Here is a 12,266-nt window from a genome sequence, read left to right as displayed (position 1 = left end):
GTTTGGAGTATGAGGAAGGATTCTGAAAGCAGAGGGGAGATTGAGGTGGAATCCCTTGACTAACCTGGGTGTAAGTACAGTTTAGAGTCAAAAAGTTCCAGGCTTTCATGGTGAATTACAGACAGGGGGTTCTGTGACACAAGGGCCACATGAAAAATAGTTTGACCAGCTTGGTTTCTCCCATTGTCTGATAATGGCAATCAAAGTCTTGACTATAGTCGTGCAGAAGTCTAAGCATGAGGTGATGTTAGTGGGAATGTTTGGTTTGTTATCTTCCTCCACCGCCTTAACACTGGACGTCTCAGCGCCTGCTACACCACATCTCCTAAGGACACCCACAGACCTTTTTCCTCCCAGAACTGCAACCTAAGGTTCAGCCACAGCAAACACCTGGAACACACCAAACCTGAAAACACCAACGCCCTCCACAACCTCATCAACTGCAATCCTTCTTAATATGTACGCTCCCGCCATAAGCACACCACAGAACTTTGGGACCTGATCGACTCCACCCATCCAGACATCGCATTCCTAACCGAGACCTGGACCAACCCTAACTCCGGACCAGTCACAAGCAGGCTTGACTTCGATAACGCACTCTACGCCGGCACCGCAACAAAGAACATCAAGAAACTACAATTCATCCAAAACGCTGCTGCCAGACTCGTCCTGAATATCCCCCATTAGGAACACATCTCCCACCTCCTGAGTCTCCTCCACTGGCTCCCGGTGGAGAAACAAATCAACTTCAAACTACTCTCCCACAACTACAAGGCCCTTCACACCATTGGACCAGCCTACCTGAATCATCGCATCTCTTTCCATAACCCTGCCAGACCCCTCTGATCTGCCCAGAAGGCAGTAGCCACCATTCCAGGCATCCGTAAAACCACAGTCGGAGGAGGATCTTTCACCTACCTCTCAGCCAAGAGCTGGAGCACCCTACCCACGCACCTCAGACAAAGCCCATCACTCACCATCTTCAGGAAGAACCTCAAGACATGGCTCTTCGAATGAGGCCCAGACCCTCCATCAGTACCTGAGTAGTTACTCTTTATAAAAACTGAATGATTGATTGATCTAGACAGACGTGGTTTTGAATAACATCTGTGTACATTTAATTTAAGCATGTCACTTAAACATATGTCTACAAATTACTTGATCTGACAAAGCCATTTACTCGCAAGTGATGTAACATGGGTATATAGTAGTTCCTGTGGGCAGGGAGTGACCATTTCAAGTAGGGGGGTGCTATTGAGAAATTGTGCATTTGTGGTTAGGTACAGATGTTTTCTCAAAATTTCAATCCTGAAAATTGTCAGAGAATATCTCCTAAAAAGTAAATCTGTTTCGGGACTGAGATTGGGCAAGGAACACTGCCAAAACTGATAGGACTGGAAGGGAAGTCATTCTTTATTCAAGAACAAAAAACAATAAGACATTACATAGAGTCTTCCATGAAGCAAAGTACACAAGCTTGGCGGTACAAACACTGCAATACAGGAATACAGAAATACAGAGACAATTGGGTATATTTTCATGCGCAGATAAACAAGAGATCCTAACATATCCTAAATCGAATCAGGAGCACAATGAAACAGCAAATGTTGTTAACCATAACGCAGTGTGGGAAACCACCAGTGAGCTACCCCGTGCCCAGTCTGTATCGGGCGCCAGGTCTCTAGGAATCTGGGTAAGACACTTTTTACTACCCCTCCACGGAATCACCCTGGGTGTCATTGCGTGTTGGCTAGGTACAGGTAACATTAGCGGGCTAGGACAGACCAGGAAGCGGGTATAGTACGTGTTGACATTCGGCCCTTCCAGGATACTCGAAGCCACCAAATGTGGGGAGAGATGACAGGGGGGTAGCCAAGAGTGTTCAGTTATTGAGGGTGATAACGCAGGACCCCGGATCCTCGAGGGAGGAGGTCATGAACCTGAGGCAGGTAGACAGAACCAGGACCGTAGAAGGGGAATTTAATGGACGCACAGGAGGAAGAGAAAGGGGGGGAAGGTGGAAGAGAAAGAAGTAGAAGAGTAAAAGTCGGCAGGGGACGTACAGAGGGGGGGGTGCAAGGGAGATAACCAAAATGTCGGGAACTCGAGTCTAGGGGGGAGGGAAGAAGGAAAGTACTGAGTAAAGGAGTAAAGGATATAAGCTGCGATGACCGCAGTATGTGCCGTACCTATGTACCAAAGGAGGACACAGAATGCAGTGACAGCTAGAGAGGATGGAGAGAGAGGAGGGGGGGAGAGAAGCCAGGTGCAAAGGGGTTAGCAAGAAGCAGGTGTACACATCTGGGCTCATTCGAATACTAAGAGAAAGGACTCAAAGTGGAGGAGAGGTGGAGTAGAGGTGGGTGACCGGGGGGGCAATGTATTTGAAATGAGTGAGAGGACAGAGGCAAGAAGGAGGGAGGAAGGAGAGGGGAGGCTCGTCAGCAAGGAGGTAGTGTCAGACCCAAACATGGGCACGTGCATGTATGTAGCTAAAACACAGTGGGGGGTGAGCAATGTGTCTGTATGAGTATAGCCCCTGTGTGGGGAGGTTGCCATTACCGTTATGCATCCCGGAACAAGTCGGCAGTAAGGGAGCGCTCAGTCCTCCGGTGTAGAGAGGAAGGGGGCCCACGTCCGAAGGAATATATCCACCTTATACTGGAGGCTATAGATAAGTCGTTCATGAGAGGCAGCTTCATACATTGCAGTGATCCATTCTCCATGAGAAGGAGCTGTTTCTCCACTGCAGTGTCTGAGGATGCACAATTTGGCAGTGGCTAGTGCTGTGTGCAGTAAACGTTGCTGTGGTCAAGGAAGGTCATAAAGGTCGTTGGTATCATGCAGCAATAGGAGGGAAGGGGCAAGAGAAGGCGGTAAGGGTAGTGTTTCCCGATCGCCAGAAAGGTTGGATGGCAGGGCAATCATGCAAGATGTGAAGTAAATCGCAGCGGGTGTGGGATCATCACCAGCAAGTGGCGTGAGGTAATAACCCTGCAGACCGCAGTTTCTGGGGAGTCCAGTACCAATCGTGAAGTGTCTTGAAGAGACTGAATTTCATCAAGCCTCCCGAGCCCCACGATCCCGTGCCTCAATCAGATCTGCCCAATCCTCCATCTCATATTCTGTCTGAAGTCGCGCCCTCCACTTATTTTTGAGAGAGACCAAGAGGAAAAGGGAAAATATATGGTGGTTCAGCAGGGTATGCATTCCAGATATGACACCTCAGAAAAGACCCCAGGTTTCTAAGTAGTGGAGCACCGGGGATTGGGAGAGTTGCCTGGGATGTGTCCCCGTACGTCTCCCGAGACAGTGTTTGAGCTGTAGAAAACACCACGAGTGATGGGCGGGTAGATCAAATTCCTATCAGAGATCCGCAAAAGGCTTCAGTTGGCCATTCGTCAGGAGTTGATCAATACATAGAAGACTCTTTCATCGCCATTCCTCCCAGTCTATAGTTTTTCCCCCAATCATGAATCCCACGTTGCCCCAGAGTGGAGCCCGGTCATGTATCAAGGGATCCACTCCTAATAAACTGTGCGCTTGCCACCAGGCATTCCGCATGGCTCTGATCATGGGATTGATTGGCCGAGGGGGGGTATCTCCAGTGCTGTAGTGCATGTTAAGTCCCATTAAGGAGCACAAGAGCATTCGACCCACTACCATCCAGGGAAGTAATTTCTAAACAGGGAAAGATATTTCCCCTGTGGAGTAAAAAATGTAGCAATTGCAAAACACAATCTTGTTTAATGTGTACGCATGCATAATTGTACACCTACTGCTGCTTGTGAAAACTCCTAGAAATGTGCTGCTGTCGTAGTTATCTAGTAGTTTTCATGCAATTCTTTCAGAAATGCAACAATTCATTAAACTAGAAACCTATATAAGTTTATTCATATGTGTTTGCAATTGTTATTGCGAACCGGCTAGCCCTCTTAAATGGTACTCTGCATTTGTGGAGATGTTGTTATTTTGTGCTGATATTTCTCAAATCTCACCAGTATTTTACTTGTCAAGAAAAGGAGCGAGGGAAAGGCACTTACTGAAAGTCATAATTACAGTGCTGTGTTTCAGAAATGCATGAAAAAATACAGAATACAAACTACACAGTTCTGTATGAGGTTCTGATCCACTTGTCCCATAATGCACAATCCAATATCTTTCTTGTTTGTACTCATGCGAAAGTCAGTTAAGAGGTGAGTGGAGCACTCAACATTTGCCCAATCTTCACATTACAGTACAAACGGAATCTTACCTTTAACAGTGACCTGTTTTAAGTGAACAGGCATTGTCTAAACATTGTCAAAACATAAATGTCTGGCAACTTGTTAGGAGGCATGTTTGGCAATAGTTGGGCTACATTGTGTGTATTGCCTCAGCTGTCCGTGAAAGAACATCTCATAATATTTTGTGCTACCATTAAATGAAAGCTGGGAGTAGAGCCCATCTGTTGTAGACACCATATTAGCAGAAATAATCTGTCCACTTAAAAAAGAGAGTCATGAAAAGAAATCAGAGTATGAAATTTATCTTTTAAGTTGTGAACCTAAAAGCCACATGCAGCAAACTATTGCATAGTAGATACTTGTATCAAAGAGACAGAATTATTGTTGCATCTTTAAAAATGCCTAGGTCAAAGCATACACGTTGTGGAAACAAAGCTGTGAATACAAAGGTATATAACTGGGATAGTAAGAGAAATAAATTAATCGAAATATGTGATTAGTTAATACCACTGCTGCTTTATTATAGGCTAAGGCATTAAGACAGCATGTGGTAGTATGTTCTCATTTGACAGCGTCACAGTCTGTGAGAGAATTCAGATACTGGTAATGAGGGGGGCATTTTGGACCTGGCGCAGTGTAAAAGAGGTCGTTTCGATGGGGCATATTTACCAGAAGTTCAGAGGAACAAATGGGAAATGTATTTTATTTGAAAAAAATTAAAGCAGACATCGACATGTATCGAGAACACTGCAAAAGACAGTGAAAAAATAGAGAGGTTCCTATGAGATATACAAGTGAAGGAAATAGAATTTAAACGTCATTCAGTAACAATATTTTAGAATGTTGGTTCACTCTATAAAAATCGACAAGCAATAGGCGAGTGGTGAAATATTGTCTCTTGAAAAAGATGCTATTGATATTAATGAGGGGATGGAATATATATCCTATTGGGTCAAGGAAATGCGGACACCAAACGTATGATGGACACGAGGTACACTGACAATTGGTGTGGCTTTCCCGGCCAAATCTTGGATCCTGAAGGCATATGTAAAGTTAGTTATCCTGTATGTGGATCACTTTGGTACGTATTTCTCTGAGCCAGCCTTAATAGAATTTGTACTTTCAACTACCCTGCTGACCCAAGTTAATAATTACATTGCTAGCTAAATGGCAGTTCAAAACTCCATCTCATCAATACACCCATTAAGGTTCCTGCCAGAGAGGAATGAGCAGAACATAAATCTCCATTATGTAGTTAGTGGCCTCTCTGTCACTAACCGGATCCTCCAACAAAGGCCAAAAAAAGAGCTAGCAGGCCTCTGTAATCAGTCACCACCTAAAAGTGGGGTCTCTAATGCCTTGGAGGGAAGACACAAGATGTGGTTGGGATGGGTCTGGCTTAAACAAAAGGTATTTCCCAATCTTTGCTTAAGCTGCCATCTTGATTCTTCCCTGAAAGATGTGCAGGAGGGTGGACAATCCATGGGCTGCTCCAAGGAAGTATCAGTCATGGGTGGAAAGGTGATGCAGCATCTCTCAACAGGGTAGTGACTTCCACCTTCTAGATCTCTTTACCTCCGTTTTGAAACCTCTGCACAGGAAAGAGCCTTCGAGAATAAGAGTTGTTCTTAGAAGAGGCTCAAGATGGACACGCTTGTGTACCATTACTTGAAGTACTTGTATCTTTGCACTGTTATTGGACTCTGGCTCCAGATCTAGTGCCACTAGTTCCACCTCCCTCTTGTGGCTGGTAGCGGGTGGACTTGCAGGGAAAATGGAGGAAAGCGTCCCCCTGGATTTCTATGAACTGGTCCCAGCAGCGTGTGAGCTCTATAGGAATCTCTAGGCTATACAAACACTCCATTAGTGACAGAAGGCCTTGGGTGCTTTGGGTGTAAAATCTGGGAGAGTAGTTTGCCTTGAGGACTGTGGGGAGCTACTGTCAGAAAATGCAAGGCAAGAACACTATTAGAAGCTTTCAGCCTACTGCCACCTGAAAGGAGGGCTTGGTCTGGCCATTCCCAGCATCCAAGCCCACCACAAGCACCCAACCCCCCACAGGCACCAAACCCCCTGCAAGCACACAACCCCAGAAGTAAAAACCACCTACCGCTGCAGCGACGGCCACCAAAAGACCATCACCACAGCTGCCAGCCGGATTTTGACTACAGACGGATAGGATGGCGGAAATCCAGCTGTGGCCATGTGGGCGGTTAGGTGGTGCTGTTGCCAGCAGCAGCGCCATGCCAGTAGACCGCCACAGACCGTATCATGACCCATGATACGGCCTGGCGGTGTTCTGCTGGCGGAAGCTGCTGCTGGCAGCAGCGCCCGTCTCCAGCCGGAGGACCCCCTGACATCAGGTAAGTCGGGTGCTCTGACAAGGGAGGGGGGTGTTGTGCGTGTGTGTGTGTATGTCTGTGCGTGCGTGTGTGCGGTGTGTGATGTCTGTGTGTGCATGTATGGATATGTGAGTGCGTGTCTGTTGTGTTGTGTGAATGCGCGTGTGCTTGTATGTATGTCAGTATGTGTGGATGTGTGTGTGAATGGATATATGCATGCATAGATGAATGTGGGTATGATGTGTGTTTGCATGTGTTTGTGTGTAAATGAAGGTAAGTGTATGTAGTGGGGGGTCTGGGGAGAAGGGGGTGGAGGGGAATCTGGGGAGGGGGAGGGGTGTGGAAGACCCCAATCGCTGTCACTGATAGTTCCTACCGCCATGGTTTTGGTGGCGGTAAGATTGCCACGAAAACCATGGCGGTAGGCGGGGTCATAATCCTGAAGGCGGGCAAGTGACGCCCGCCAGGCTGGAGAGTGAAGTTGTTACCGGTGTGGCGGTCGGTGTGGAACATTGGCGGTTTGGCTTCAGCCAAACCGTCAATGTCTTAATATGGAGAAAAGTACCGCCAGCCTGTTGGCAGTACTTTCCTCCATATTAACGCCATCCGTCGGGATCATAATGACCCCCTTAATGTCTTGTCTGTGAGTTGCTTATATGTGAGTGCCTGTATGTAAGCTTGTTGCCTTTTGTCTGTATAGTTGCCTGTGCATGACGGGTTGTGTGCTGTTGCCATGTGAGATAACTTAACAACGCTGCACCACTTTATCAATGCTAGATGGCATACATACACCGAGTTGCTGCTATAGGGGAACACTGTCCCTTCAAAGAGGAAGTGGCATTATGGCCAGAGCTGGCGGAACTGGGTAACCAGGTTCAAGTCTCTGCATTGGCTCAACATCCTGTGATTCTAGGAAAATCAATAAATCTTCCCATACTATTAAAAATGCATGTGACCTTGGGTAATATAACTGAGGCTCATGTAAAGCACTCCAATGCCTTTGAATCAAGTTCACACAAATAAAAGCAGCAGAAAAATGCACATAGAGGTAAAAACAAAGACTTAACATAAGGAAAGACAAATAGATACCCATTTCCTGGAGGATCTGCACAAAGTGAAGCCAGAAATCTTGGCAAAATATTTGGTTCTACACTTTAAATGTGTGATCTTTTCACCAGAACTCTTTTTTTCATTATTGCCTATGAAAGCATTTGAAATATGCAACTTCGGAATAGCAGATATACAAAAACTGATTGTGCTTGATTTAATAGACTATAATGTTGCTTTACAATAATCTGGGCCATGTACAGGTTATACATGACAATTGTCTTACTACTTAGTGCAGTAATGTTTTATGTTTCAAAAATATTATTTTCAGTAAGTAACTCAGTGCTGTGCTATATAAAGCGACATATCAATGTCAAAGCTTCACATGTTAAAGAAACACACTTTTTAGGTTGAGCATTTTAGACTTCTTGTATATACTTTATTATATACTTCTATACTTTGTGAGTTACAACCACCCACAGGCTTTCCATTTGCTGGCTCCATTGTCACTCTCGTATTCTTTCTCGTCATTTGTCCATGGCATACACTTGTCATGCCTCTTCCTGTGTGTATCCGTCCTCAAGAGCAGGGACCAAGTACGATATAAATACACTGGTCACCAATATGACATCTGTTCAGAAACTCCTTTTTTCTTTCTTGAAAAGCAATTCACAGGATTGGTCCTGTTTTCACCTCTTCGCTCAATTTTTGTAAGAAGGCTTGTCTCTTAATATTATCTGCTCATATAGGCTGTGCATTCAAAGACCAAGGTCAAATGTCAGACGCTGTTTCCCTGTGCGTTTTTATCTTTTTTCTCTCACTTCAAAGACAGGATTTCCTAGTTGGCTTGCCCATCTCCAACCCCTTCTCCCTTTGCTGCTTGAGCCATGTCGTGGTGCTTGTTTTTTTTGTCCTTTGTATCTGTCTATATATTTAGTCATACCCCTGCAGATCTCCTCTCTCGCTGCACTCGCCTTTGAGCTACAGCATCTACATCCTTCGTGCTTCCATTTCAGGTGCGACATTTTGTAAGCTTCAGAAAGAAATGAATAATATTTTAAAAAATAAACTCTAAAACCGCTGGCGATAAGACCGGAAGGGCCAGAGAGTGTGAGTACCATAGACGATAGTCATTGACTGTGTATGTTGATGTGAAACGATGCTCCCTCCTCTCAAAGGACAGCACGGTTGTATTTTTATGTGTCTGAGAGGTGAATAGTGAGGGCCCCCATCTGGCACATTCACACTTTTGCTGCGGTGGTAGATGTGCCACCCTCTGTGCTTGTAAATGCTGCATGTACAGCCTTTTGCCACTTCATTGGGAAAATAGTGGTAAAGACAGAGACCTTATAAGCGGTGGTATTAACAGTTTCAGTGTGTTTTTCCTATTGTTTTAACAACAGTTATGGCCTGTATATTGCCACTGCATTACTACGCTGCAGATTTTTCTTTACGTTTTATTTTGACACTGGAGTTTTCTACATCGCAACTTTCATTAAAAGAAGATTTTTTGTGGGTGATATATGTTTCACCATTTTTGGGGCTGTGGTCTTACTGGTTTCTAAAGTGGTGGTTTGCGCCCAAGTTTGAGTCCTAGTCTGTTGCTCTTTTATTTCCTCGCACCACCATAAGCTTATTTTTTACTTAGCTCCACGTTTTGCAATGATTATTGGAAGCTTTTAGAACAATAAATGATTTAGTGAGATAACATTTCAAGATGCTGCATGATTCTGCCCTCTCACCAGTTGGAAAATCGACCAGCTGAATAGCTGGAGTAAAGACATTTTAGAAATCTGTCAAAGGTTAATAACTGTTGTGAGGTTATTTTAGTGTTTATGTAGGGAGTCTGAGGCCTGTGCCTTCTCACCCAGTCACTTGGCATTTTATTCCTCGTATTATTTTAGCAAGGCTATATTTTAGGGGAGATGCTTTATTATTTTTATTAGCTTCTCTTCTACGCAGAATTTGTTATTTATTTCTTTGCACAACATTTACATCCTGTGCTCATTCCAAGGCTGCACACAATAGTATCCTAGGTATTGGTGAGCTAGAGAGTACAATTTCTACCCTACTCAGAAAAATGCATGTTGTTATTTCAGGGCAGTTCTCAGAACAACAAGATATTTTATTAGCAAACAGCATGCTGCCCCCACCAACTTACAGGGGACATTCCAGCCAGCCTGCCATCTCATGCTGCACGTTGTTGCAGTTTCTGCTGAAACTTCGCGCTTCCTCTTTGTCTACGTGGGAGGACCCCCAGCAGACTAACAGACCTCTTCTTTACCTCCAACACAGGTATTTGGATTGGGTTCCTTCCCGGAACTAGATGGGCGTATTAGGGCTACATCTGCTATTTACTCTTGTGTAGAAATGTAGTAGTGTAGGTAGGGATATGCTTCTCTTTCCTGGTCACCCCTGTAATAGTGTTGTGTTTCATTATCCTCATAACCACAATTCATGCTGTTTTACATAGAATGAAGTTGCTTCAATAAAACCTATTGAACCAAGATTCTGCTTCTGTTTGTATAAGACTTGTATAACTAAGAGAATGGGGTACCATCTGGTCTACCAAGACTTTCCTGTATAGCCACAGAGTGTCATGCAGTAGGCTGCCACAAATCATCTTTACCTCTGGCACTGGTAAGGTGCTGCTAGCTCGCTGGAAGAGTTAGGCAGGCAGCTGTCACACAGTGTGGGATCAGACTCAGTCCCCCATTCTCGCTAATGCTGCTGCCCAAAATCGAGCAGTCTCACTAGTACAAAGGGAGTCCTACAACATGGCACTGTGTATCACCAATGAACCTGTTGTTCATGTAGATAAGCCGGATAATTCATATAGAATAGTCTTAGATTAAAGACACTTACATGGCCATTATGACATTGGCGGTAAATTCTGCTTACCGCTGCGGTGACGGCCACCAACATACCTTTGTGGAAGCGAACATCCGTTCGCCATATTATGACACACACACACACTAAACCGACAGAATACTGCCACAAACAAAAATCCGCCAGATTAAGGCCCTCATTCTGAGTTTGGCTGGCGACGGGAACCGCCACTTGGCCGCTTTTGACCGCGGAGGCCATTCTGGCTTTCCCGCTGGGCCGGCGGGCACCCGCCAAAGGAGCACCCGCCGGCCCAGCGGGAAAGGCCCTGCAACAATGAAGCCGGCTCCGAATGGAGCCGGCGGAGTTGCAGGGGTGCGACGGGTGCAGTTTCACTGTCTGCAGTGGCCCTGTTAGGGGGCCCCTGCACTGCCCATGCTCCCAGGGGCCCCACGACACCCGTTCCCGCCATCCTGGTTCTGGCGGTGAAAACCGCCAGAAACATGCTGGCGGGAAGGGGGTCGGAATCCCCATGGCGGCGCTGCAAGCAGTGCCGCCATGGAGGATTCTCCCAGCCGGGGGTAATCCGGCGGGAAACCGCCAGACCCGGCTGGGCGACCGCGGGTCGGAATGCACAAGGAAGCACCGCCAGCCTGTTGGCGGTGCTTCCGTGGTCGTCGACCCTGGCGGTCGATGACCGCCAGGGTCAGAATGACCCCCTAAGTGTTAAACTGTCGGTACGAACACCAAACACCATTACGTCAACAAAACAACGCCCTCCACATTATGACCCACGAACCATCACGGCGGACATTCAATGGTGGTAAACTATAGGCGGTACACACCGGCGCGGTCAGAATGGCCACCCAAATACAAAACAACACAACATTGCCCAATACCAAAAACTCACACTTAACACTAAGACACACACCACATCCACCCACCAACAGCACTATAAAACACACACCCAAATTACCCACAACCCTTTACGAACACAAAAAATAGCCACGAGACAGACACACTAATCACAGACACAACTACACACCCCACTAACAGCCAGCCATCCGTCACGCACCCCACACCTTACCACATTATTCAACACGCACTGCACAACACACACCACACAACACCCGTGTCCCCACAAAGGCACCCCTGCTTCACAGATGAGGAGTTGCGGGACATGGTGCAGGAAATAGTCAGGGTAGAGCCAGAGCTGTTTGGAGCACAGGTACAGCAAATATCCATTGCAAGGAAGATGGAGCTATGGTGGAGAATTGTGGACTGGGTGAAGGTCGTTGGACAGCACCCAAGAACGAGGGACGACATCAGGAAGAGGTGGAACGGCCTACGGTGGAAGGTACGTTCCATGGCAGCAAGGCACCAGCTCGCCATCCAGAGAACTGGCAGTGGACCACCACTTCCTCCCCCACAGCAGAGCAAGTCTTGGCAACACTGCATCCTGTGGGACTCACTGGAGTAGCCAGAGGAATGGGCACTGGTAAGTCAAAATGTAAGACCTATCACCCCCCCCATACCTGCATGCCATCTCACCCCCTCACCCTGACTCCCATCACTCCACTCCATCCCACACAGTGCACCTACAGATATGACTAACCCCAATGCCCATACCCACTGCATGTACAGCCCTCCCAGCCCTGCATGTACACCCACCACCTATGCATGCACAGCATGGAGAACTAGCAATCCCACAATGCATCACCATACACAAACAAAGGTGGCAGGGCAAGAGCAATGATATAGGGGAAGCTAGGGATGTAGAATGTCACAGACATGAAGCATAATACATTACTTACATCCCCGCATG

The 12,266-nt window shown here is 46.4% G+C and overlaps 1 protein-coding gene across 1 annotated transcript in view; it reads right to left on the bottom strand.

Annotated features, from left to right (window-relative positions):
- Positions 1-12,266, bottom strand: part of BBOX1 (gamma-butyrobetaine hydroxylase 1) — a 448,234-nt gene that overhangs the window by 411,583 nt on the left and 24,385 nt on the right. The gene's annotated exons all lie outside the window — the stretch shown is intronic.

Source organism: Pleurodeles waltl, chromosome 3_1 (genome assembly GCF_031143425.1).
Source record: "Pleurodeles waltl isolate 20211129_DDA chromosome 3_1, aPleWal1.hap1.20221129, whole genome shotgun sequence".
In the NCBI taxonomy this organism is placed as follows: Eukaryota; Metazoa; Chordata; class Amphibia; order Caudata; family Salamandridae; genus Pleurodeles; species Pleurodeles waltl.
Note: the sequence above shows the minus strand (reverse complement) of the source record. Positions and strands in the feature narration are given on the sequence as shown.